At 39.7% G+C, this 23,578-nt stretch overlaps 2 long non-coding RNA genes across 2 annotated transcripts; both read right to left on the bottom strand.

Moving 5' to 3' along the window:
- Positions 1-79: 79 nt before the first annotated feature.
- LOC311082362 lies at positions 80-3,078 on the bottom strand. Its single transcript, XR_014606119.1, has 3 exons — positions 2,770-3,078; positions 922-1,042; positions 80-597 (listed from the first exon to the last, which is right to left on the bottom strand). It is a non-coding gene; the product is annotated as an uncharacterized lncRNA (long non-coding RNA).
- Positions 3,079-16,287: 13,209 nt separating this feature from the next.
- Positions 16,288-22,883, bottom strand: LOC311082347. The gene is made up of 3 exons (XR_014606112.1): positions 22,770-22,883; positions 18,537-18,629; positions 16,288-16,466 (listed from the first exon to the last, which is right to left on the bottom strand). It is a non-coding gene; the product is annotated as an uncharacterized lncRNA (long non-coding RNA).
- Between the last annotated feature and the right edge of the window lie 695 nt (positions 22,884-23,578).

Genomic DNA, 23,578 nt, shown 5'->3' with positions numbered 1-23,578 from the left:
TTTTTGTCTGATTCTTTTGTTTTCCCTTGTTTCCAGTAATCATTTGCACCTGTGCCTCGTTTCCCTTGTATGTATTTAAACCCTTAGTTTTCCTCAGTTTTTTGCTCTGTGTTTGTATGTTAGCACCCAGCCTTATGTGAAGCTGTGAAACTTTTGTTGCTCCAGTTGGAGTCTCTTGTGGAACTCTGTTTTGGTACATGTTTACTTTTTGGATTCATTTTTGGATTTTTTTTTTTTTTTTTTTTGACTTTTTCTGCTGTACCTACTTGCCTTGTGGATTTACCTTTTGACTTGGTGGATTATCTGTTTTTCTCTTGGAATTACTTTTGACACTGTGGATTTATATTTTTGTCTGAAGAAAACTTTACTTTTTACATTATTAAAACACCGTCTCAAGTACTGCTGTGTCTGCCTCATCTGGGTTCTGCTGACTGTTAGTGGCTCAGTTTGCTAAGAGACTGTTTCTCACATCGGAGACCCGAGTTCGAAACCGGGTCCTGACAGATCTCTTATTTGGCCTCTTTATTGGTGTTAATGATGGCAGTGGTATTGACTGGCCAACACCAATATCTGGGTATAACATAGTTGTCTGTGTGCCTGTTACATAATAGTTGACATTTTAATACCGTGGAGTAATATAAAAAAATAAATATATATAAATATAAATATTTCACTTAAATGACAATTAATAGGTCATTTTCATTGGCTTTTAAGTGAAATTACTGAACTTAAATATACGAGCTTGATAAAAATGATAATTTTAGAAGAAAATTTCAGATGGCACTTAGAGGCTTTTGCATCTGAACTCTTATATTTATATATATATATATATATATATATATATATATATATATAATTAATGACAATACCACAAAAAATGAATATATGACTTCACACTATATAAGATCTGGATCAGCAAACCTGTGCTTTTGTATTGCGGAAGTACAGTTTTCATTGAGAGCTGGGTCTGGGTGCCAACTGTGCACAGTTTCTTTTGGCTGGCCACATGTTGCACCATGTCCAATTTTTCAGATGTGCTTGCCTATACAAAAGCAATTAAGTGATCAGATAACATAACTTATTCCGGCGTAATATTGAAAAACATCAATTAGAGTATTTATAGTCTTGAATCATATGCATTTGCAGGATGTAAACAGTATTTTGCAGGTATTGTGTTACCATTCATCTTCATGCAGTTATAACTGTTTTTTTTACATTACTTCTTAATCAGTAACAGACACCGTTATAAACAAGCGGCAACCTCCCCGTCTCTCTCTTGAAACCAACACGGAAGTGAGTTAAACTGCAATTCGTTGACTGGCCGCTTGAGGCTGTTGTCAGAAGTGAGTCAAATCTGTATCTCCCCCATGTTAAAATGCCAAATTTTACAGCAGAAAAAAACATGTTTAAAGCCTGGTGTCTGTATGTGGATTTGGTCTATACAGCTAATTTTGCCCTTCATAACAACTGTGAGGGGGGTGAATTATTTTATAACTCGTCCGTTTAGTTGATTAATATTTAAATTTAAGGGTGTGGCCAAGCCACTTGAGTGACAGATGGATTGCCGCTGTCAGTGCTAGCCGTTTGTCTGCTGTTACTAGCCGTCACTTCACCTCAGCAATGTTAGCTGCTGAACTTGCCATCTCTGCAATGTTTGTGCTTTTTTTCGGGATTATTATTTCATACAATTTAATACTTGGGTAACGTTACAAAGCCCACGTCTTTGGATTCCGTCGTTATCGTTTGAGAGAACAACCAGCGCTGTATTTCAGTTGTTTTCCTCTGTGAACATGCACTAATGGATGTCTGACAATTTCGTTGCTTTTTGGGGTTTTCAAATTTAAAACGTCAATAAATGCTCGTTCGTTCTGCTCCCATGGAACAGATGGATTATAATATGCTTATGTAAGTTACCGTCAGATGAAATCCTGCAGCTGAGGCGTCGGCGCTTTCTCCGTCCGTGCAATAAATGCACATGAATGAGCGCGGATTTTCTAGCGCATTTATTTGCACTTCAAAGGCAATATATCTATGGTTTAACGGTTAAACCATAACCCATTTGAGAGACGGCCAACATCAGAATTTAAAATGGACTGAATAAGCTCTCTACGAACTTGAGCGATGCCGCGCTGACGGACCATGAAAGAGTGACGGACATGTATGCACATAAATCACTGTCACACACAAACACTCTCGAAGTAATACACAGTCTCACTTGTAGCCGTGTCTTTTAACTATTATAATATTTCGAAGGGCAAAAATAGGAACGTTTAATTGGCTTTACATCATCAGCTAACTCGATCACGTCGAGCTAGGTGATTTCAGATAGCCAGGCTCCTCAGCTCCACTCACGCCCCGCCTGTTTGTCTATTTTCTGTTATCCGGGAGTGACGCAAGGCCAAGATGGCGACGGCCGGCTCCGCCCACTTTAGGCTTCAAAAATGCTCTTCAGAAACCTACGGGTGACGTCACGGACACTACGTCCATATTTTTTTACAGTCTATGGTTATAAACCATCTACAAAAGTAAGCTTAGTGTAGTATTACCACGTTAACTTTAACACCTGCGTACACAGTTTGTAATAACACAATAACCATAACGCGTTGTTCATTATAAACGTGGGATTATGAATTATTTTGAGAACGTCATACATAGAAAACATGCCGTAATGTACCCTGAGTGTAAACCTTAGCCGCATTCATCGTAACGCGTGCTAGCGATTTGCAAAGATTAATATAAAGGTTAATAAAAGTAAAACGTTACACTCACTTTTTCGGGAGGTGCAGCAGGAACACGAATAGTTGGTACTGATCCTTTTTTCAGGAGCAGCTTCTTAGCAAAACCAGCTTTATACTGACCCTCGTTTATAAAGCAGTCTGGTGAGAAATGATTCGCGCAAACATGAAAGTACTGACGCAGATCGTGGGGAATCTGCCCTTTGAATACAAAACTCAGCCACTGCGTCCTCAGCGGTTCGGGTTTAGGGACATCATAATGACTGCTGTGTTCGTTATTACACCCAAGAACAGAACACCACAATCGCTTAGACGCCATTCTGCTCCAGCGTATCAACACACATTTCAGTACAATCAACTTGTAAAAGTGCATGTACCATTATATGACCATTGTTGTGGCGCGCTTCGGCATGTGCGACGCAGGAATCGTCCTGATAGGATCACGCTTCCTCACCGCTTCGCCATAGGTTCGTGCAGTTCCCTCAGCCCAGCCAATCAGCACGCTAGACAGCTCTGCATTGTGCTAGCTGTGTATGGCAAGCCGTTTTAACATTTAATCTTTAAAACCCACTAGTCTCTATTTTCATGCTACTAGTACTTATTTTTTAGACACTAGTATCTATTCCATTAAGTACTAGTGCTTATTCATTAGATACTAGTGCCTATTCTTTAGATAGCCTACTAGTAGGCTACCTTTTTAAAAGATACTAGTAGTTATTCATAAGATTCTAGTGCCTATTAAATTGGTACTAGTTCTTATTTATTAGATACTAGTGCTTATTCATTAGTTACTAGTACTTATTCATTGGATACTAGTACTTATTCATTAGATACTAGTACTTATTACAATAGTGACTAGTAACTATTCTTTTGTTACTAGTAACAAATGAATTTTTTTGCCATTGACTTCTAGCCTGGGTTTCCCCATACTGCCTTGCTCGCAGCGTGATTTTATTCACGCTGCTAGGCAGTCTGGACACCATGGACCAGATTTTCCCCTGAAAAAGGGAACCAATCACAGAACGGGGAGGGAGCAGCGATGACGACACCGAAGCAGTTTGTTTATATCAGACTCGACGTTACCTTCTACCCTCATGTTTATCTTGCACAAACGGTAATATTCGCTAAACGCCATCGTGTACAAATAAATCTTTGACCCATCGTCTTTTTCCATCGTCGTCTTCTTCGTTGAATATCTGTCACTCTACATACGTCATCTGGTATAATTGAAGCGCGCATTTGATAGACATTCATAGCGCCCAATAAACGGCTCTGGACATTCGTAAACCACACCTCAAATACGAGAAAATGAACACGTGGTTCCCAGACCAAGTCTCAAATGAGACTTGGTCTGACGTTAGCCAGGCTAATTGACTTCTATGGGGATCTGTCATTCAGATATCAATTATTCAGTTCTGACTAGTGTGTATTCCAATTGTGACTAGTACATATATATTAGATACTAATACTAGATACTAGTATTTATTCAATAGTACTAAGTCATTAGATACTAGTACCCATTAAATATATACTAGTAGGCTACTTATTCATTAGCTACTAGTACTTATTCAATAGATACTAGTACTTATTCAGATACTAGTACCTATTTATTAGATACTAGTATTTATTCCAAATGTTACTAGTAAGATTTTTAATTGAACTCTCCAGTGGCCATTCTGACTAGTCCTAACATAAGACGAGTAAAAAAGCAGCTGTGACTAGTAAAATAAGAATAGTTACTAGTAACAATTACAAAAGATACTAGTGTCTAATAAATAAGTACTAGTATCTATTGAATAAGTACTAGTAGCTAATGAATAAGTACTAGTATCTAATTAATAGGTACTAGTATCTAATGAATAAGTAGGCTACTAGTATCTAATTAATAAGTACTAGTATATATTGAATAAATACTAGTATCTAGTAATAGGTACTAGTATCTAAAAAATAAGATAGATACAGATAGATACCTTTTAACAAAGTTTGAAAAGTCCACCCAAAATACTTTGCAATTCACACAGTCCCAAAACACATGATTGTCTCTTCAAACTAATGACAAAAGGAACACATGCAGGGAAAACTATTAATACATTTACATTTATTCATTTAGCAGATGCTTTTATCCAAAGCGACTTACAAATGAGAAAAATAGAAGCAGTTAAACTAACAATAGGACAACAATATGCAAGTGCTATGCAGGGAACAGTCCAGGTGAAGGTCCGTGAAAGTGATTTTGTGCCTCTTTGAGATGGCACCACAAGACGGCGTTCACTTGCAGAGAAAATTTAGCAAGTTTAGTTAACTGGGTAGCAATTGTGAACAATTTTAATAGAGAATTCAACAATAATTTGGATGTCTTCACCACTACAACTAACCGGTTTGATGACGCATTAGTGATACTGAAAGCTGATTGGCCTTGATGGTTATGCGGAAACGGGCAAATTGAATTAATCTAGACAGTTTAAGATGATGTCCGATTTATTCTCCCTTGTGCCTTTTTGTGCACATTTTCCACGGATTTTAATAATAAAACTGGTATGAAAGAATGAATCTCATATTAAAGAAAACGTCAACATTAAATATGTAACTATTTAATAAATCAGATTCGTGTGCGCGTGCATGCGTATGCAAGTGATTCGAATTTTAGTTGCTATAGCGACACGTTATGAAGGTTATGAATTCTGACTGCATGTAATAAGGGATCCACTGGAGGCAAGTTGTAAATGAGAACCCAAGTGCAGTTTATTTGAAACAAAACAAAACATGAAACAAAAACATGACGTGGCATGAAAACAAAAACCGTGGCATGAACATGAAACTTACACTACAGCAGAACTACAGGAAACAATACTTGACAAAGACACATGGCAAACATGAGGGCTTAAATACACAGACTAATGACAAAACAAGGGACACCTGTGAACAATGATCAGACAATTAACCAATGACAAGACATGGCAGGATCACATGACAAACAGGGAATCACATGACAGACATGGAAACAAGACATGACACAGAAACATGACAAGAACAAACCCAAAACGTGACACTGCATATATATTTACACTAGAACCGATCGCTGTCTGTATGTGCATAGTGTTTTAAAATCTTAGTTGCTGTAGCGACGCGTTATGAATTCTGCCGATATTAACACTTGAACCGATCGCTATCTGTGCGTGCATATGAGTGATTTGAATTTTAGTTGCTATAGCGACGCGTTTTATGAATTCTGCAATCTGCATGTATATTATTTACACTCGAACCGATCGCTGTCTGTTGGTTGAGAGACGAGGCGAATTAACAGACTTTTGCAGATCATTTTCTGTGCAAATCTTGAGACTTTGAAGCTGTTTTCTGGATTTCTGAGAGGAGACTTTTATTCTAGAAGGACATCGGAGGATATATCCTTTATATAGAGTTATATTTTTGAAAGCGTCATATAATTTCCGAGAATACTTTTATTTGATTATTCTTTTCTTATTTTAGAAGAAGTTATTTTTTATTTATTTTTTATTATTTATTATTTATTTTTAGGGGAGTATTTCTGAGGAGATTTGTATTTTATTGTATTGTATTTTGTGTTGTATTTTGTATTGTTTTTATTGCAGTTTGCAGGAGGATGTCGATGGCTTACATGATGGGTGAAAGAGGAGGTGAGTGTTAATTAATTTTTCATTTATGGTTTATGGTATGATGTTGTACAATGACTGACTACATTAATGTGAAGAACCCATTTGATCACATTTATTTGATTCCTTGCATGTGAAATACACTTTTAAATTTGAGTAACTGAAGTAAAAATTTGTAATTGACCACAGACATTGATTATTATTGATTATTATTATTAAAAGATTACTAATTATGTGATGTGTGAAATATTCCATCCTCAGACCACTCCAGATCCAGGAGAGCTGCTTTCTCTCAGACGGCTGGTCAGGAGGTTTGGACGAGGGCGAAGCAGAACCCAGATGATGGACATCCGTCCACTTCATCTGAACACTCTCGCAGAGGTCAGAATAGGCTTTTAATAAAGAAGTAATGGCTTAGTTTCTATTTCTATTTTCAATGGCTGATTTGTCATTGAAAATAGAAAGTTGAACCAACTAAAGTAATGTAAACACTTTATTTTGATGGTCCCTTTTGAACATTCTGTTGACTATAAGTAACTTTGCAACTACATGTCAACTAACTCTCATTAGAGCATTAGTAGACGCTCTGCTTAATATCTGCAAACTCTTTATTGTGATGCTCCTCCAACAGAAGCTCTACTGACTATAAGTAACTTTACAACTACATGTCAACTTATTCTAACCCTAACCCTACCAGTCTACTAATACTCTACTAATACTCTGAGTGTTAGTAGACATGTAGGTGCAATGTTACTTATAGACAACTGAATGTGTTAAAGGGACCATCAAAATAAAGTGAAACCTATTTAAAGCCCATTCACACCAAGAACAATAACTATAATGGTGACTATATTAGCATCCAAACCCAATGAACGATAACGCTGTTCATTCTAAGCATGTACTGCAGTTTCCCTTTCGAGAACGTTCACTTCGTATTCCGTAGCTATACGCAGTGGGAAAACTCCTTTTCTCGAAAATATTGAAGCCTTTAATTTAAAACGCAGTGCAGCTGCACAGCCAGGGCTGGACTGGGATAAAAAATCGGCCCTGACATTTTGGCCCAGACTGGCCCACTACATATGATCATAAACACCACCCATCTTTGCACGTCCTTGAATATGTATACCAACTCCTATTCCTTAAAACCACTAATGGCATGTAGTGAGTGAGTAGGAACGAGTGAGAGTTAACAGATGAAATAAGTACAGAATTGTCATTTATTAAAGCTGCCGTCGGCAACATTTTTTTGATCATATTCAGTGAAATCGACACTATAATCCGACAGAACAACATAAATAAGGTGGTTTTAGAAAAAACCTGAGCTTCTAACTCCACCTGGAGCGTGTTATTTGTTTTGCAAAAATCCACCGCTCCCGGATCATCGGGTCCAATCAGCGCAGGGGGGTGTGAGATCTGACTGTCAATCACAGGTCGTGCACACGCCACAGATCCCACTCCCCCCTCGCGCACGTTACAATCACATGCACACGCCTGAAGTTCGCGCAGTAACGAAGAGTGATGGCGGAAAAGATTCCAATTCCTCGGTTAACCTCAAGAGCTAGGAGGTCAGAGCTTGCAACATTTCTTCTCGACAGGTAATTGTGCTTTATCAACCATTTACTTTATGAGTACTCCATGGTGTTGATCGATGCTGATGAGACAGGCGCGTTCACAGAAAATCTGGTGCACACGCACTGACCCTCACAAACTCGATGGGAGGGTATTAGTTGATAGTGGGGGAGGGGCATGAGAGTTGTAAACATTAAAAATTTTGTCTAAGTCCACTCAATCTTCCAGGGTTGCCGACGGCAGCTTTAATACAATTAGACTCCACAGTGATGAATCCTAAAACAAGCTATAAGCTGCATTGGCATAGCAATACCAGTGTTTCTCACATGGATTTTTGGTAAATCTGTGGTGTGTGGACCTTGGGCCTTCTAGGGGGGTTCGAGGGCATAATGGGTAATGGATTCCTACACTCGTGACATAGCCTAAGTTTTGAAAGTAGTTCTGCTCACTGCAGGCTCTACACTTTCTCATCTCTCTACTGATCCTCCTCACTATCCTCATCAGCCACTGAAGCTGGTGAAGGTCCTGCTGCTGCTGAAAACATATCTGTTATTTTGACACATTTACAGCGTCTGCTTGAAGGGCCTGTATTCCTTGCGTTTCTTCTCCATCTCTCAGACTATTCTGACAGATACACACTGCACGCTCGGTCAGAGCCCAAAGGGGGAGGTGTTTAAAGATGTGATTGGGCCAGTCCAGTGTCAATCAAGAAAAGAACCAATGGGCCGCTGATCTACTCGTTTCATGGACCGGTCTGTGAGAAAAAAAACTAATGCTGACTTTTTTTGACCAATATGCATTACACTGGCACTAACCCAGTGCTGTCAATGAAGCAAAACAAAACAAAATGAATGGGCCAGCGAGTTTTATGGGCCGTTAAGACAAAAAAAAAAGAAGAAATGTATCGGCCTAAAAAGCATGTCGGCCCACCGGGAATCTCCCGGTAGTCCCGATGGCCAGTACATGCCTGAGCACAGCTAGCACAATGCAGAGCTGTCTAGCATGCTGATTGGCTGGGCTGCGGGAACTGCACGAACCTATGGTGAAGCGGTGAGAAAGCGCGATCCTATCAGGACGATTCCTGCGTGCTGAAGCGCGCCACAATGGGCGTGGCTGCTGACTATATTCTGGCCATTTCGCCATAGAAATCAGATTTAATCTCCTTCAGCGATCGACACGTCTTCGCTGACTCTCCTTGAAGAGGAGCCGGCCCAGTCCCCGCGTGCCTCGCTGTCTCCAGAGAGAGATTCCCCACCTGTCCTGTTCACGAAGATGGACCAGCGCCCCTCCCTCAAAGCGGCCGGCCTCGTCTCGTTCGGAGGATCAGAGGAGGAGCACGAAGACAGCTTATCCTTGGCTGCATCAGTGAAAACCCAGACATGGTTTCCCGAGTTGGCGCAGCTGATAGAGACAGCTCCATGGCCTGTAGGGAGCATCTCCTCACGCAGGTCAACAGAACAATTTGTGCACCCTCGTCCCGACTTGTGGGCCCTTCATGTATGGCCCCTCAACGGGTATCCGGGAACCTCCCGGGAAAAGGCCCTAAACACTATCACCGAGGCTAGAGCGCCGTCAACCAGACTCCTCTACGCTCTTAAATGGTCAGCGTTCACCGGCTGGTGTGCAGCTCGGGACCTTGACCCTTATTCATGTGATGTACCATCAGTACTTTCCTTTCTGCAAGAGCTGATGGAGACAGGCCGGACCCCCTCCACACTCAAAGTATACGTGGTGGCCATAGCACCCTTCCATGCTCATGTGGCCGGCCAGTACTTGGGAAGGAACGACCTGGTTGTGCGCTTCCTTAAAGGGACCAGGAGGCTTAACTCAGGGCCTCAGGGCCCTTGAGGGACCCCCTTTCGAGCCGCTTCAGTCGGCTGACTTAAAGGGGTCATATAATGGTACATGCACTTTTACAAGTTGATTGTACTGAAATGTGTGTTGGCAGTGCCTGTACACAACCATCATAAAATGATAAAAATCCATCCAGTGTTTTTTTTTTAAATCTTCTTATATGTTTCCTCCTGTCTCAAATCAAGCTGTTCGATATTGTGACGTCACAATATCGACACCCCTCCCACGATGCCTGATTGACAGCAGCGTTTCAAACACAGACCCGCCCTCGCGCCCTCGTGAGCGAGCTGTCAATCATAGCACGCGCCGACGCGCGTTCATTGTTGATAGCTGGAGTGCTGAGTAGAATGGCGTCTAACGATTGTGGTGTTCTGTTCTTGGGTGTAATAACGAACACAGCAGTCATTTTGATGATGTTTCTAAATCCGTACAGCTGAAGACGCAGTGGCTGAGTTTGTTTTCGAAGGAAATATTCCCCACGATCAACGTCAATGCTTTCATGTTTGCACGAATCATTTCACCAGACTGCTTTACAAACGAGGGTCAGTATAAAGCTGTTTTTGCTAAGAAGCTGCTCTTGAAAAAAGGATCAGTACCAACTATTCGTGTTCCTGCTGAACCTCCAGAACAACAAGTGAGTGTAACGTTTTATTGACCTTTATATTAATCTTTATATTAATCTTTGCAAATAGCTTGCACACTTCACGATGAATGTGGCTATTTTTACACTCAGGGTACATTATGGCATGTTTTCTATGTACGACGTTATCAATATAATTCATAATCCCACGTTTATAATGAACAACGCGTTAGGTTATTGTGTTATTATAACAAACAGTGTACGCACAGAACAGAGGGGCGGGGTGAGCAAAGCTCATTATCATTTAAAGACACATGCACTGAAACGGCGTGCTGAAAACAGAGTTGTTTTTGACCAGGTAAAATGAGCGTTTTCTTACAATACTAATGAGAATTTTTAATTAAAGTATATTACAAACTTTTAATTTAGACCCTATAGAATCATATTAGCTTGTACAAAAATGACATTATATGACCCCTTTAAAGCCTCTCTCACTTTAAGACCGCACTCCTGCTAGCACTAGCTTCGGTCAAGTGAGTGGGCGACTTGCAAGCGCTCTCAATGAGCGCTTCCTGTCTCGAATTTGGGCCTAATGACTCCAAGGTCGTCTTCAAGCCAAGACATGGTTATGTACCTAAGGTGCTCTCAACGTTCAGAGCTCAGGTCATACGATATAGAATTGAGTCTACTCTGCCCTGTTAGGGCTGTCAGATTTTATCTGGAGCATTCTGCCTCATTCAGACAGCCAGAACAGCTCTTTGTATGCTTTGGCGGCCGGACCAAAGGGCTTCCGGTCATGAAACAGAGATTATCATGAGATGGAGATGGATCGTAGAGATGGATAGTGGACGCTATCCCTTTGGTCTATGCCTCAATGGGCCTGCAATGTCCCATAGGCGTCAGGGCTCATTCCACAAGGGGCATGGCCTCTTCATGGGCTTGTACCAATTGAAGACATTTGTGCGGCGGCCGGCTGGTCTTCGCCGTCCACATTTGTAAGATTTTATAACTTGGAAGTGCCAGCATTGCAGGCACGAGTGCTTTCTATCTAAAAGGCCTTGGAGCGCCTCGGGCGTGACTGATCTTGGAAGCACAAAACCAATCACGACAGTGATGCGGGAGTCCTGCCTCCCTCATAAATATCGCTGTAAGCGTCCCCACTTCATTCTCGTTCTCTTCACCATCAAAATCCTTATTGAGTTATCCTCAGCAAATCTTCGCAGGAAGTGGCTGCCAAAAAGTTCACTTGAGAAAACCAGTGTTTTTAGGTATGTCTCTGAACACGACTTACACAAAAGAGTAACACTTGAACTTGACACACAACATTCCATGCAACTCAAAAGATTATGTTAAAATCATAAGTTGCCACAACATAAATAGTCATGTTTAGCTAATGAATAACAGAACTGGTTCAGTTGGCTGAACACAAATGGGCCTATTATCTATACTGTAGGCCTATATTGATTTATTCTATATTATTTAAATAGTTTAATTAAATAAGAGACAGACCATAACACAAGTCAGATTACTTTTTTATTTTTATTTAGACAGTTTGTGTCCGATGCATAACAATGACATTATAGCAGCAAGTCCTAATTTGTTAACTCAGTGCATGGTACTTACCAATGCACGTTAAAGTACATTAGCCTGAAGGTTTAGTTCACCCAAAAATGAAAAGTCAGTCATCATTGATTTACCCTTAAAGGTGCCATAGAATGTGAAATTGAATTTATCTTGGCATAGTTAAATAACAAGAGTTCAGTACATGGACATGACATACAGTGAGTCTCAAACACCATAGTTTTCTCTTTCTTATTTAAATCTCGTTTTTGAAAAACACCCCTGAAAAACGGGCGAATCTCCACATAACACCAACTGTGACGAAACCGATGGGATCATTAATATGTACGCCTCTAAAAATTTGCATATGCCAGCCCATGCTCAGTGCCAGGCGAAACTGCACAGCCGAATCATCAGAAGTTCTGCAGGTGAAGAAACAAACAGGAGGAGGATCATAGGGAAAATGGCAGATCTATCTATAATCTATCTATCTATAATCGGATACCGCTACAGTTTAATTCGAAGTTGTTTAGTTGCTCTGCCCATTTCACCACGGACTGTTACAACAATATCAAGCAGCCAGGCTTCTCTCGGCGTCTCAAACGGACGAAGGGGGCAATTTCAACTAACGTTATATTCCCGCAAGCGGCAAGTAGGGATTTTATTAACGATAATTTACATTGTGTTATCTAGATCCAGCGCGATATTGTTTTTTCCTCGAGAGACATCATGGCTTGCAAACGAGCGAACGAAGCATGGCAGTTGCTCAGTGTTTGGTTGTACAAATGAACACAAAAATATTTTTTTGCTCCTTCATCCGAGCCTCTGGAGAACCAGTGGGTTATGTGAATTTCTGATGTGTAATTGTTCAAATTCAGACAGATAATCTTTCTTTCAAAGTCGTTCAACACTGTTTATGCATCAGTATATCGCGTTGCAGTGATAAGATCTTCATTCACGCGATCAACAGGCTGTCATCTGCTCAGTGCTCATCACTGAAACCTTTTATGTGATGGGAATAGATCTAAATACTTTAAAAAAAACTTCTCATGATTCGTTAATCCCGATAGCTGTAATAGTAAAAACATATAAAAGCTGTAATAGTAAAAGTTTTCCAGATAGCTCTACATGTAATGCCAGATATTTCATATGCAAGCATGTCAGCCAATCACAGCAGTGGGCAACAACACTGAAGTCTCACAGCAGACACGCCCCTTCAAACAGAGTGTTCAAATCAATGGATGAAATCAGGCTAGGAAATATGCCTTTTATTTCTAAATTATAACAAATTTTGATCTAAAAAACATACTAACATTATAAGGGCACCCCAGGAAACATTATAAAATAATAAAATAATCCATTCTATGGCACCTTTAAATTGAAATTGAAATTAAAAAGAAGATATTCTGAAGAATGCTGGTAACTAAACAGTTGACGGTAGCCTTAAAATACTGCAGCAGTCAGTGGCTACTGTCAAATGTTTGATAGTAACATTCTTCACAATATCATCTTTTGTGTTCAGCAGAAAAAAGAAACTCATACATGTTTCGAACAACATGAGGATGAGTAAATGATGACAGAACTTTCATTTTTGGATGAACTATTCTAAACCAATTAATACTTAACAACATTAATCAATACATTGACAGAGCAGTATTGTTTTTTTTTTATTTAAATAAACAGTGTCCAGTGGAGGAATGTCACTCAAATGTTGCCATGACATTTGCAAAATGGCTTTGTCCATTTAGCTAAATTTAAACTTCAGTGACTGCACTCTTGCAGAGAAGGTACCTCCAAGATTATGGAAGCTTATGGGTAGCAATATTCAATTTGAAATGTAATATGCAAAATGACAATGCAATATGTAAAATGGCAATGCATTTCTGTATTTCAATTTTAATTTTCCCATACATTTGTGCAACGTTTGGTGCAAAATGAAAATGAAAATTCAATTATAAAATTTACATTTGCCATTTCGTACACTAGTTTTAATATGTACATTGAATACATAATTTAACGCTTTATAAGTTGCATAATTAAAATTAAAATGTATTACAGAAATGATTAGATATGTTTAACATGTTCAAGCAAAAACTGTGGCAAAATTGTAATTTAAATGTTATTTTTTCTTAATTGCATTTACACTCACAGTTGTGAATGTAGCAAAATTCAATGTGCAATTTGAAAATGCATTCTGAGCCGATCACGTGCCCGTCCCGCCCTGTCAATCACTGCGCGAAGTTGGCCCCGCCCCCAACCCAATGCAAAACGTCTGCAAAATAGGCCACATTCACCCAAAATAGAGTAGACTCATATGTTTGTTTGCGCGCGATAAACGTTTATTTTGTGCTGCTTCGGTTTCTTAAATATTAAAATAATATTTATTGGTCATTCTGAGGTCACTCAGCCCCCCTGCCTGCTCCACATTCACCCAAAATAGTCTCGTTTGTTTGTGCCGGTTAAAGTTTCGTGTGCTGCTTCGTTGTTTAAAATATTAGACACTGAATTATAAGACGATGACATCACCAACCCTCGACCTTCTCCACATTCACCCAAAAAAGGCTAGGTTGATGAATTTGACCCGTCAGATTCCGTGACCATGTACATATGTATTAATACCTTATCAATATGCTTTATAAAATGGAAAGGGACTCGCATGTCTGCCTCATATTTTATGATTAACGTTATACAGCTGAATAAACAGAGATGGTCACACAACATCAGTCAGTTATAAATAAATAAAGAGCGGTCACATTTTTCGTTGGGTATTTACATTGGGTATTACAGTTAATAGTAGGCTAATAATAAAGATAAGCATGTATCAGACAATGATAATATTTTATACAAAACAAAGCCATCAACACAGTCCAGCATCAGACAACAGCTGCAGTGCAGCATAATTTTGACATGGGTGTCGACGTTTGATAAGGCAGAACATTCTCCCAGACCCACACTGTAAAAACAAACCTATAGAATCTACTCAATAAAAGTGAGGTAACAATTTGCACTCATTTTGTTTGGGTAGATTTCATCCTATATTTTTGAGTAAGGAGTACCTGACTTTAACAGCTATGATATACTAAACGAAATTAGGTAAAATCTACCTAATATTTCTCAATACATTACACAGCTAATTACCTATAAAAATTGAGTAATAATTACTCTATTCTTAGCAGAAAACAGTTAATCTACTTAATTATAATTAATAATAATTAGTAAATAGAAATATTTAAACATTACTTATTCAGAGATGGTTAAATTTACCTAAAAATGGCCAGACATGGGACACAGTAATTTATTGGTCAAATTACTCTTTATTTACCAAATATTATGGATAAAAACATATCATTTAATAAAATAAAATAAAAAATTAAAGGTATAGTTCATCCAAAATGAAAATTATGTAATCATTTACTCACCCTTATGTTGTTCCAAACCTGTATGAGTTTCTCTGTTCTATTGAACACAAAAGATGATATTTTGAACAATGTTGGTAATGAAACAGTTGATGGTACTCATTGATTTACATAGTATTTTTTTCCTACTATGGAAGTCAACGGCTACCATCACTGTTTGGTTACCAACATAGTTCAAAATATCTTCTTTTGTGTTCAATAGAACAGAGAAACTCATACAGGTTTGGAACAACATAAGGGTGAGTAAATGATTACATAATTTTCATTTTGGATGAACTATACCTTTAATGCATAAAGGTACAACATTTCACTTCAAAAGACATAACAAATCACTAACAACTTAACTTCTAATTAAAAAATAAACTGGTTTCCATGGGATGAAACAGTCTTTAACAGTACAACAGCTCATTTCATTAATTTCAAATGACACAACAAATCATTTACAACTTCTTAAAACTAATACAAAAAAAAACAAAAAAAAACAAAGACAAATCTGTTGACCAACTGTGGTCTTTCTGCTGATGGTCTGAGACTCTTATTAATCATGGTCTTCAATATCATGCAAATAAAGAACCTCACTTGTCTTCACACATCCTCACTCCCCCACTTTAACAGCAGACACGAACTGCAGCCTTGAGTCTGTAAACTTTGTGTGAACCACTGCAGAGGGAACGCAAGGCCACACCTTAAAAGTGAAACCGAAAATTGTGAAAAATAGAATTCCCCCCAAAAAGAGGAATCATGCCTAAATCACTAACAACTTTAAACTTCTAATTATAAACAGGTCTCCATGGGATGAAACAGTCTGTGTCAGTACAACAGCTCATTCCATTACTTTGCACTTGAGGCTTTGAACCTTTTTGAGTGGTTTTGCTGCATCAAGTTCCAAAAAAAGTTTTTGGAACACGTCAAAAGTGTATTTAAGGGTTTTGGGGTACTCCAGGTTGAGGGCATACATCAGCCCCATCAACAGAATGCATGCTGTGGTTTTGTTTCCACATCCAGTCAGTACTTTGTTGCCCTCTATAACAACCCACACATCTGATGGGTCCTCCTCGGCTGTGGGATTATGAATCACCAAAACTTTCATTATTTGGTTTGTGTGGCCCTCAAGTTCGTCCTCCTGTTAAAAAGAAAAAGAAAAAGCAAATCATTTTTTCAAGTTAGTTTAAGCATATTAACAACATGTTGTTCCAAAACAGTTTTCTTTTTGGTCACGTCATTTATTTCAAGACAAAGCAGGGTTTCTGTATTAATCAGCACTTCAATTTCAACAGGTAAAAAAAAAAAAAACAATACTTGAATTCTTCACCCCAGAATCCCATAATAAAACAATTACCAATCTAATCCTTTACTTTAGACAGAAATATCTTGTAAGGATTGGAATAGATTGTCAAATAGATTGTCATGCTGGAACATTCAGGAAATATGTCACCACAGAACAAAGGAATAACAGAGTTGCTACTACCTGATTATATAGGTGAACATTTAGATTTTCATAATTAAATGTCCCTTATCTGTATCTTTCATGAACTTCTTGCATGGCCAAACCAATATCAATATCAAACATTAACTTGCCAATGTTCCAGATAAAATGTGAAATACTTAATATTAAACAATTATACAAGTAAAAACTAAAAAGGAAATGAATGTCAACATCCCGTTCAAAATATTTTAATAATATTAAGCATAATTAAGTTAAGCATAATAAATGCTCACACATAAGTATTGTAGGGTTAGTTCACCCAAAATGAAAATGATGTAATCATTTACTCGCCTTCAAGTTGTTCCAAACTTGTATGAGTTTCTTTCTTCTGTTAAACACATTTGATGGTACTCATTGAATTCTATTGTATTTGTTCCCTACTATGGAAGGTAATGGCTACCATCAACTGTCAACATTGTCATCAACATTAATTATTGCTCTAATTATCTCTGCGTTAACATGAATTATCTTGAACCTGCTGAAATGTTCCTATAAATATATTTCTAACTGTGCATTCTGATTGGGGGGGTTTGCACCTCACTTTTAAAGGACAATTCCAGTGAAAAATGAACCTAGGGGTAATTAACACATGGGTACCGAGTCGATTCTCTGGGATGCGTTTTCATGATAATCGAATATAAAGAGTTTTATCTCTAAAAACAGATTAGCTCATAACACTAGTATATGGGGCACAGAGTAAGTAAAAGTAAATCGCTAGTTAATACCACTAACAAGGCTCAAAATAGCCTCATACTAACACAGTAGCATAATGAGGGTCCCTACATGCAAACCGAAGCATTGAGAACTTTGTAAGTGTACAGACAGTTTAATAAGAAGATACTTTATAAAGACAGTACATTACGCATATACAGGCAGGCGTCATCTTGGAAAACGGGCTCGATTTTTCGAGTCACGAACGCCGTGCTACGTTAGATTTCACAAACGTAATTCCTATCGACCAGCTCACTTAGCACGGCGTTCGTGGCTCGACTAATCGAGACTGTTTTCCAAGATGATGCCTGCCTGTATACAGTATGCGTAATGTACTGTCTTTATAAAATATCTTCTTATTAAACTGTCTGTACACTTACAAAGTTCTCAATGCTTCGGTTTGCATGTAGGGACCCTCATTATGCTACCGTGTTAGTGTGAGGCTATTTTGAGCCTTGTTAGTGGTATTAACTAGTGATTTACTTTTACTTACTCTGTGCCCCATATACTAGTGTTATGAGCTAATCTGTTTTTAGAGATAAAACTCTTTATATTCGATTATCATGAAAACGCATCCCAGAGAATCGACTTGGTAACCATGTGTTAATTACCCCTAGGTTCATTTTTCACTGGAATTGTCCTTTAAATCACTCATTTGAAAGTCGCGGTGGGAAAGTGATGTAACTGGTGTTGCGGCTGAACACCGGTAACACTGACTATTGCAGCAAGCATATTCCCCATCAAGTCCAGTGCTCATCTACTTATTAACAGTGTTTTTCTCTTTTTTATCATATTTCATACCTAAAAAAAAAAAATCTAAGATTACGATAATAAAGCTGTAGCGATACAAGATTAAAGTCATAATATTTTGAGCATAAAGTCAAAGTTACGAATATAATTTGGAAACATTACGAGAATAAACTCGTAATATTTTGTGAATAAAGTCAAAATTACGACAATAATGTCAAAACATTGATCAGTCATTTTATAATATACCTGGCAGTCTTGGAAGAGCTCTTCTTGGTTTTCCCCAAGGTACTCAATGAGGCAACAGACAACTGCATCCCTTTTTTTCTCAACACTCTGTAACTGAAAGGACGGAGATTCATTTTAGTGACAAATACAGTGGCCCTTTGAGCTCAATTTCAGGTCAAAGTGCTACAATTTAAGAATACATGTAAATAGACTAAGATAAGCTAATTAAGAAAAAAAAAAATCTGACAACACATGCACAAGTTCAGAAAAAGCAAACAAAAGTGTTTTCAGTGGACATTAGTGCTAAACACGACTTAGAATTGTCACGGATGGAACAGGAGTCAGACAGGTGGTAAGTGAAATGTAGCTTTATTAACAGAAACACGGAACCAGATGGAGATATGGTGAGTATGCAAGCAGATAATAATGAGACAGGAACTTAGGGTGCTTTCACATCTGTAGTTCAGTTCATTTGGTCCGGACCAAGGGAGAAAATTTATACTTTGTAGCATTTTTCAGGCGTTTTGGTTCCTTTTCACACCACACTTATCGCTCTGGTCCGGATCAGTTTATGAAACAAACCAAAATGCAGTCATGTGACAACATCCACATCACTCGTTGGCCAGATGGGTCTTGAACGTATTTTCATAACTGCACTTCGATTGTCAGAATTAACGTGCGGGAAAATTCCAACAGAACTCCCGGAATTAAACAAAGAGGAAAATCCGGCCGACAACACGCCACTTTTTACTATGGAGAGACGACTGCGTGGGCTGATTGTAGTCATAGTTTATTATATAGTTTGTCTATACCACTTTAGGCAAACAATAACATTTGAGAATGAAGCGAGGATGCGCTTTAAAAAAAAGTTTTATGCAATGCACGCGGCGAGTCACTTCAGGAGGAGGCGACGCGTGCATTAATGTTGCTAAACAGTGACATAATGCACAGCGCAGCTGACTGCGGCAGCTGGTTTAGTCCAAAAATGCGCAGTTATTTAGCAGTTGGTTCTGTTCGAGGTCGGATCACGTTCTCACCACAAACGAACCGCTCCAGAGTTCGTTTGAAAGCTTACCGAGACCACCTCTTGGAGGAGGTCTCGGTACGCTTGTTTGGTCCGCTTTTGCCCAAATGAACCGCACCAAGGGGGAAAACGAACTCTAGTGCGATTCAACTGAACTAAATGAGGCTGGTGTGAAAGCACCCTTAACTGAAGAATAAGAGTCTCTGTTTCAGATGGCGGCTGGAAGATCTCAGGAAGAGGGCTGAAGACTGAAGGCAGACGGAGCTTCGGATGTAGACGGAAGGCGGATGAATCTCAGGTGAGTAGCAGGTAAGTAGCGTAAGAGAGTCTGTGTGTATAACACAGACGCGCAGCGCAAAAACACTACGTGAACCAACTAGAGGCCCAGAGAGAAGGAAATGAATAGTGGAATAAAGTCGTTATTTTTGTTTGTTTTTGCGCACAAAAAGTATTCTCGTCGCTTGATATACTTAAGATTGAACCACTGTAGTCACTTGGACTATATTAACGATCTCTTTAATAACTTTTCTGGGCCAGCAAGTTTCGGCCACCTAGCAGCCTATGGAGAAGTGATCCACCACTCAGATTTCATCAAAAATATCTTAATTTCTGTTCCGAAGATGAACGAAGGTCTTACGCGGTTGGAACAACATGAGGGTGAGTAACTACTGACAGAATTTTCATTTTTGGGTGAACTAACCCTTTAACCAGAGCTAGACAGGTATGAGAACAGTTCTCCCCCCAGCGAAGTGCCTCCCCGGATTTCCAGTCAATGGTGGGTTGATGTTGTACCATCCAAGGGCGTCCCAGGATGAGCTCAGCAGTGGACTCCTCCAGAACCATGAAAGAGATGTTCTCTGAGTGTAAGCATCCTATGCGGAGCGTCAGTGTGGGGGTGAAATGGCGAATTCGACCTCGACCCAGCGGTTTTCCCTGGATGGATTGGACTCTGAGATCTTGATGACTCCGGCGCTTACGGCCATTCAATTTTTGAAGGAGCTGAGCTGAAATGAAGTTCCCCGCTGAGCCGGAGTCGAGGAGAGCTTGCGCTGAGACACAGACACAAGAGGTTAACAAATGAACAGTAGTGCGATTCAAGGTTGCAATCTTAGGAGGAATCTGAATGGAGCTTACTGCCGGGCACTGTGGTCGAACTGGGCAGTTGCTGATGAGATGTTTGTCACCCCCACAATAAACACAGAGGTTGAGTTGAATTTGGCGCTGATGCTCCCTAGGAGAAAGATGAGTGGAGTCGATCTGCATAGGCTCGGGTGCTGGAGGGGCGACAGATGGAGCCGAGGGTGGAGGACTTACAGCGGTTGTAGGGATATCACAGGCAGACAAGCGTTGAGATACTCGAATGGTTTTCTGAATGAGGCTCTCGATTCCCATGGAATCGTCATATACGACCACCAGCTGACGGATATTAGGATTGAGACCATGTCGAAAAGCAGTAATCAGGGCGGGCTCATTCCAGCCACTAGATGCCGCCAGGGTGCGAAACTGTAGAGCGTATGTACTCACTGAAGAATTTCCTTGACGAAGGTTGTAGAGTTGATCGTGAATGGTGAGATCTGAAACTGTCTGGCTGAAAACTTCCTTGAAATGTTGAATGAAGCTTGACAGTTTTAACCACTTGAGAATTCGAGTTCCAAAGGGATTGAGCCCACTGGAGAGCTCGGCCGGACAGCAGGGAGATAACAAAAGCCACTTGGGGTGAATCATTGGAGAATTGATGTGCCTGCATTTGAAAATATAGCGATACCTGAAGCAAAAAACCGCTGCAATCCTCCGCCTCTCTGGAGAATGTCGCTGGTCGGGCCATGGGACTCGCAGAGGCAGCTGACGAAGCAGCGGGTGTTTGCGAAAGTAGATGCTGGCGTGCGGAGTGAAGGACGTCTTTGGGGACGGTGGGTGGGTTAGCCGGTGGAGATAGAAGTATAGACTGACGAACAGCCTGAACAAGCTCTGCGAAATGATCGCGCGGTGGATTCTCCACGGGCTCCGTTGGATTCTGCATCCTTGGTCTGGTCTTCTGTCCAGATGGAACAGGAGTCAGACAGGTGGTAAGTGAAATGTAGCTTTATTAACAGAAACACGGAACCAGATGGGAGATATGGTGAGTATGCAAGCAGATGATAATCAGTCAGGAACTTAACTGAAGAATAATCAGAGTCTCTGTTTCAGATGGTGGCTGGAAGATCTCAGGAAGAGGGATGAAGAATGAAGAAGGCAGACGGAGCTTCGGATGTAGACGGAAGGTAAATGAATCACGGATGAATCTCAGGTGAGTAGCAGGTAAGTAGCGTAAGAGAGTCTGTGTGTCTTGTAGAGACGAGACCAGACAATGAGTGTGAGAAGAGGAGCTGAATATAAAGAGTGGTGTGGAATGATGAGATGAAGGTGATGATGATTAGTACTACGGAGATGATGAGCGAGTGGGAGGAGTGAGTGAATCTGGTGGAACCCTGACAAGAATAGCTTGCCCTAGGTGTGGTTTGTAAAAATCGGTTTATGTTTATGTTGTGGGCTGCCTTCTGCTACTGTGTGCATGCATAAAAAGGATCGGATGTCCCGGCGAAAGTACCCATAGATGGAAGTACCATTTGTAAACAGTGGGGCGGTACTTCCGCCAGCGCAGGCGCCGTCGAGCGTGACCTTTCAAAGTGATGACGTAGTTCCCTGCGCATTGAGATCAGCTCAATCCGAACAATTGTAGTTAAAAAGTACATTATTTACATTATTTTATATACATTTTTTTAGAAAATGACCGATTGTTTCGCTAGATAAGACCCTCTTCCTCAGCTGCGATTGTGCACAGCCCGTTGAAGCACTTCAAAGACCTTTGAAACTGCATTAATTTGGACTGCAAAATGTTGGGTTCCATTGAAGTCCATTATTCGAAGAAACATCCAGAAATGTTTTCCTCAAAAAACTTAATTTCTCTTCCATTGAGGAAAGAAAGACATGGATATCTTGGATGGCACTGGGGTGAGTAAATTATTAGGAAATTTTCATTTTAAGGTGAACTAATCCTTTAACTCGCCTAAAGTCCTTTTAGGGTGCAGCACCAGATTCAGATAATGTCTCTCAACTGAAATATTACAAATATGACTTCCCTCTAGTATTTATATTACTTCTGAGTCAGGATATTGTTTACCTTTGTTTTAGAGGAAAGGAACAGGGGTGTATTTAAAAAAAATTGTGAAAAGAGTAAAACAAAAAGATACCTCATTCACAGTGTTCAGGAGAGGATGCATCCTGGTACCAAAAGCTCCTCCTTTGGCATGCATCAGCTGCAGAAGACGTGTTGTGTACCTGTCCAGATTCAGAATAAATGTCTCTTCCAAAGAAATTGTTGTGATGCGTCGGAACTCCTCTTTGATCTAGTAAAGGAACAACATAAAAATACAAACATTTTCTGTTATAGTTACTTATTATAAAGGTCTAAAGTTTAATTAGACAAATGAGATGACAAACACTCTTACTTGAGCCTTGCTGAATAATCCCGGCCACCTCTCTCTGAAGTGACTGACAGTTGGGCTGATGGTCACAACCTCCAGTCTTCGAATTGAAAAGGTTTTTGACATTTTTTCTTCAATTACCTTTGTGTTGTTGTTCTTCTTCATTTCATCGACTAACTCAAGCCTCTCCTTTTCCAACGTGTCCTGGTTTTCTCCAACAGGATGTGGAGGGAGATAATTTACTTCCGCTTTCTTTGGTCTTTTCACATTTTTGGCGGGTGCTGCATTGGTCGGTAGCTTCCTCTTTAATGTATTTACTTCCAATTCTGGAAATGTATATTTTTGTGATTTCAGCTTAGCGCGGAAATTGTGCATCTTGTACTTGAGGCGTTGCTGCCAGCCATACATCCCTGCAAAGGACCCAGGCTCCTTCAAGCAAGGAAACTTCTCAACAAGGGCTTCCGCCACTGAGGATATTTGTATATTTGAAGGGTAGGCTGTGTAAGAGAAAATAGCTTTAGCAAGGTCTTGCATTACTGCAGATTTAACACTTGCATCATGAAAGTGCGTTCCAC

The sequence above is a fragment of the Abramis brama genome, assembly GCF_963993115.1.
Source record: "Abramis brama genome assembly, chromosome: 4".
Lineage (NCBI taxonomy): Eukaryota > Metazoa > Chordata > Actinopteri > Cypriniformes > Leuciscidae > Abramis > Abramis brama.
The sequence above is the reverse complement of the archived record's forward strand: the minus strand, read 5'-3'. Positions and strand labels throughout refer to the sequence as shown.